Raw genomic sequence first — 5,728 nt, 5'->3', positions numbered from 1 at the left:
AAAAAAAGCCAGGCGTGGTGGTGCATGCCTGTAGTTCCAGCTACTTGGAAGACTCGGGCAGAAGGATCGCCTGAGCCCAGCAGGTTGAGGCTGTGGTGACCGTGAGCGTGCCACTGAACTCCAGCCTGGGCAGCAGAGTGAGAGACTCCAACTAAAAAAAAAAAAAAAAGTGAAAATCAAAAGCCACTTTGGTGAGTGCACAGGGTGGAATAAGCTGCTAATCATTTAGAACTTTTGCCATCACATTCACACTATGGATTGTGTCACTTTTAAATTCAGGGAGTACCATTTCCAAATATATTGGTAAGTAGGCCCATCCTCACTTCAAATTTAACAACTATGAAATTTAACTCGGATATCTCCCAGCACTAAATTACCTTCCAAGCCTCTCTGTTTCCACTTGGTGCAATAGAGATTATATAGGATGTACAAAAATAATTGTTCAGGGAGATAGATCATGGTTGTGAGTTGCAAACATTCTAGGCCCCACTTGTTAGCATGCCCCAGGTTCCCAGATTGGTAGACAGAAAAATCTTAATAATCTTACATAAGCAAAGTTTATAACCTGGTGGTCTGCTAGCCAATTGGGCCCAGAAATATTTATTTATTTATTTATATTTTGGTGAGCACTATATTTTGTAAGCATTTGACTTAGAATGTAATAGGTAGTACACATGAAGCAGAGATTTCAATAGTCTCCATCAATCCAAAAGTGCCTAGTTAGAGGAGAAGCCAAAGATAAGTATCAGCTCAGGGAAGACAGAGTGCAGGTGTAACAGCAGAGAAGGGTGGGAAGGTGAGTTCAGGTGGGCAACGTTTTGTTTGGCTTATAGTTTTAACTGCTCAGGCTTCACTTCTCTTAAGGGGTCATGCTTATCGACCACTGCTTGACACCTGCAGTCACGTGGCTGTCTCTTTCACCTGCATATAAGACTGGTCTAGTGGGAAAAACAAATGTGCACTTAAAGTCTAATTAAAACACACACTGTCAGCAACACCATGCTGAAAGCCCCATTAAGCATCTTATGAATGCCGAAGAGCACCCCTGCCCATGTTTGGAGTGACACATTTTGGCTCGGCTGGTGACAATTAGGATAAGACTCAGGACACTGGAGAATCTGTGCTGCATCCCATATGGCCAAGTCTATAGGTGGATTGCTCCCTTGGTGGCTGAAACTCAATGAAAACGCTCTGGGTAAGAATTAGACAAAAATGATGGAGAATGCAAATTAGCACACTATGGTTGTGTCTGCATCATGTATGGCTGTGCTATGGATAGGATTCAACTGTCAGATGGTTATGTATTATTCATGATCAAATTCAGGGTAAAGATACCAGATGGCAAAGGCATATTCATGGTCAGATCATAGTTGTTAGATTAATTATAAATCTACATAAGAATTGGATAATAATAATTTAGACTGCTCTCCAAAGGATTCTCTGCAGACCATCTAATCAAAACTATCTTTAAAATAAGATGCATAGGTTATTAGGTGACATTAAACATTTTATGCTGCCATAAGTTACTTTCCACAAAGACTCTCTAGTCACATAAAAAAATTTTCATATTTCACTAACCTATGGCTTATTTGATATAGCTGGTGGTAACAATGCCATTTCTTTAAAGAGATGGCAAATGATTTACACTTAGCTAGAATGTCAAGGGACCACAAAACTCTGTTAGACAATAAAAATGTTTTTGTTTGCATCACTACAACTCATCATGTACAAAAAGATGCTCTGAACCCAAATTCTACCTGTTTGTCCTCAGCATTCCTGTGTGCTGTTCACCTTCTGCTGGTCCCTTTCTGTCCTCCTCCGCCTATATTTGCTCTGCGTGGCTGGCCTCACGGGTTGCATCAGTGAGTCCTGTCTCCTGGATTTCAGCTTGTTGAATAATGAGGAGTACAAGTGGGAGACAGACGGAGAGAGAGAGTGGTTATTTCTGATTCTTCCCCATGGGGTCCCTTCAGGCCGGCAACTCCATCACCAAAGCCACCACTACTGTCATGGGTTCCTCTCCACTTGCCTCTCTGGGCCCTGAAAATTTATGGATGGCTGAAGTCTTCTGCTATTCCTAGCTCTGGGGTTTTATTGTTTCTCTGTGGCTTCCCTACATCTTACCCATGCCTTTGTAAATAGTCCTTTTATTAAATTCTCCTCAAATACCTTCTTAGAGTGTGTTATCCTTATTATTATTATTTTTTTGCTAGAATCCAGACTAAAACATGACCTAAGCACAGGATCATAATATCAAAGACTGTTTTAGCTGTAAAGGAACATAGAAGTTATCTGGTCCACCTTTCTCTTATTATTGATGGGGAAACTGTGGTAGGGAGATGTTACAGAATTGGTCCAATGTCATCAGCTCCTATGTGACAGGTTGGGGCCAGAATCCAGATATTCTGCATCTCTCCAGTGCATTTTCTATAACAGAAGCCTCCACAGCAGGTTTGGGGACCACAGAATGTATTCATTGGGGGTGCCCATCTAGGACTGTCAGCCCTGAGGGTCTGGTAGTAGAGAGGTTTTCTACATACAACACATCTGGTCATGATATTATCAGCAGTTCCAGGAAGGGATTCGGGTAAGAGGCTGATGGCATCCAGAAATCTATACACTGTTTTGAATCAGTTTCTAAAGATCCTGGCTAACCTTGGCTCTCAGAATTATATCTTAGTCAGTTGGGAGTTGAAATGGGAAAGGCCCCACATAAATTTGGGTCTTCAGTTTTCAGTACCCAGGAGTTCTCCATCAATAGGTGGAGGGGGTGGGCAGGAGAATGATTGCACTTAGGCGAGACAGGTGTCACTGAACCAGCATGAGGAAACAGGGACAAGGGTTAAACTGCACTGATGGCTTTACATTCATTATTTAATATAACCCTATTCATACAACTCATTTCACAGATGAGCAAATTTAAGCAAAAAAGGTGTATCTATAGTGAGTCAAAAACAAGCCCTAGAGGAGACCTGAACTTCAAGACACACTGAGAACACGTTCACTGCGGCAACAAAGATCATAACATGCTTGTTATTGCCCATCACTGTGTCGGATCTGGAAAGAGACAAGCAACAGATCAAGAAATAAGCACTGTGAACTAGAAAGACCTAGGTGTTGCTACAGTATTTGTACTCTATGGGCTGTGGAGCTGTGGACATAGAAAAAAAAAAATCCAGATGACTAGAATCTAGTTTGAAAAGTGTTATGATCTGGAAGGACATGGTATGCAGGGGCACAGGGGAAGCACGGAAGACACTTGGCCGGAGAAAGCATGGAACAATGAAGGCTTAGCAGAGGAAGTGATGCAACAATTGAAGGATGAACAGGATGTGGCAGGTGAAATGAAAGGGAAGGGTATTTCAGGTAGCATGCAGAGCATGTGCAAAGACCACCAGTTAAGAAAACTCGTAGCAAATACATTCATTGGGGCTAATTGTAGAGCTTAGAGGGAGATGGAAGCAGGTAAGGCAGAAATGCTAAGGGACAGTACAAGCAGAGTTTGTAGGCTAGCTAAGGAATTTGGATGTTTTTTCAAAGAGCATTAGAGAAACACTGAGGGTTTTAAATAAGGAGATGACATGGCCATATTTTCAGGGGTTGCCAGTTCTCGGATAGAGGGTGATCTCTGCACTGGTTTCATGAAAAGACTGGGCTCTGGTTGGGATAAGTCTATAAGACAGCCAGCGTGAAGCTGAGCTCACAGGGACACATGGGTGATAATTATTCTTTGCCTGAGAACCAGGAACCCCAGGGATCCCAGTATTTGACCACTGAACAGTGTTTTGCTGTTTGTCGGTCTATTAGGTGCTCTCTGCCTAGCTCCAAGTAATTTGTGTTTACTTTAAAAATCTTGTTTCCTTTAGATTTTCATCCTGCTTTAAAGGAGAACCCAAGATGTTCAGCAGAAGAGGTGAATTATTTTTATGGTGAGATGTTATAAGTAGTTGCCATCTCTTTTTAACTAACATCCTGTGTGTGTGTGTGTGTGTGTGTGTGTGTGTGTGTGTGTGTGTGTGTGTGTGTGCGCTGCGTTTCCTTTTCCCATTCAATAAACTCTAGCCCTGAGCTGGGACAATGGTTCAGGATATTTAACAGCTTTGGATGGACAACTTGACCTTGAGTTTGGACCTAGCTATGTGGTGCAATCAGATCTTGCCGAACTTTGAGACCCATAGCATTCATAGGAAAGGTATTTCTTGGCAGGAGGGAGGCAGAAAAAAACCCCATTCTTTTGTGAAATGTGAATGATATACGACTAAGACTTTAGCCATATCTGTATGCTCAGAGAAGTTACTTAAAATGTGCTTGCTGAATGAAAAAATGAAGTACTTGGTTATTCTTTATAACTGAGTCAAAAGATTCATGAAATAATACCTACCCTTATGTGCATTTTATCCTTTCCTTTCCTCTTCTTTTCCTTTCTCTTCCTTTCCACTCGATTTAAAAATAAAATGCTGGGTACAAACCAGTTAACTGATTTCAGAACTCACTAACGAAAGGGTTATAACCTGCAGTTTGAGACACACTGTTATAGAAGATTTAATCAAAATGTACTTTGCCAAAGCACCCCACTTTGGAAAAAAAACCTATTTCCACCTGAACTATGGAGTTACTAAGTCCTGCCTAATTGCTTGGGGTTGTCTGAAGATTGGTGAAGATTTCTGTAGAGATTCTTGCCTCATTAGAAGGGAAGTAATACCATTGCTTTAACAAAGCCACATCTTTACATGGCTATGAGATGGTGAACTCTTGAATCCCACTGAATTTAGGAGGGTGTTTAGTAGCATCTGAAGCTGGGTAATAGCTTCTTCCCAACAAGAAATAAATTTTCAGCTCAAAGTCTAATCAGAGAGTTATTCTTCTGACCAAAACAAATGACATGGTAAACATAATTCTGATCACTAACTACAAAAACAACGAACTAGAATTTGAAATGCTGAGATCAGAGAAAGCTGCAGGGCTAGGCACAGAGGAAAAAGTGTCATTTTTATGTTCTAAAATAACTAGAAGCGTGCATTTTTTTTCAGAGTCTGTTGAAGGGAGCAGTTGCACTTAGAATTCTCATTCATTATATCTTAGTCCTGAAAATAAGTGAATGGACAGAGACTTGAGAATTTTTCATGTACTATAATGAAAGTATAAAAAACTTTTTCAGTGCTGGCTGGTATGGAATATTAATAAAATCATGGAAATGATGTCCCCATCAGAAAAGGATCAGAAAAGTAAAGGGAAAAGAAGTTCAACCTCAACAGAAATGACCAGAACAAAGATGTCTTCACTTAGCCATTTTGGACAAACAGGTTTTCTCTAATTCAATTAAGAATTGATATCAGAAATTCAAGAGGTGTGGTGTTCATTATGTACAAATGCACTTCAAGTAAGTGAGCAGTGAACATGATCTGGTTCTTTGTCCATGTTGTGAACTGAGGCATCCTATCAAATGATTTGTGTAGGCTTTATAAGTCATAAGTCTGTAAATCAAATCAAGGCTGGCAATGCTGGTATTCATTGGCTTTGTCCTTGTTATACATACCACGGATGAATGCAGTTATTGCTTTGTCATTCAGATAATATAACTAAAAAAAAATATTTTTGTTTTGCCCTCAGAACTTGAATTCTTTGAGGACCAGTAACAATTGTCAGAATGGAAACTCACAAATGCATGGTTTTCCTGCTTGTTCTCTGCAACATTTTGGAGTAGATCACGGTCGTCTGCCAAATCTAT

The sequence above is a fragment of the Carlito syrichta genome, unplaced genomic scaffold (genome assembly GCF_000164805.1).
Source record: "Carlito syrichta isolate Samal-C Ts95f unplaced genomic scaffold, Tarsius_syrichta-2.0.1 Scaffold311565, whole genome shotgun sequence".
NCBI classification, from domain to species: domain Eukaryota; kingdom Metazoa; phylum Chordata; class Mammalia; order Primates; family Tarsiidae; genus Carlito; species Carlito syrichta.
Note: the sequence above shows the minus strand (reverse complement) of the source record.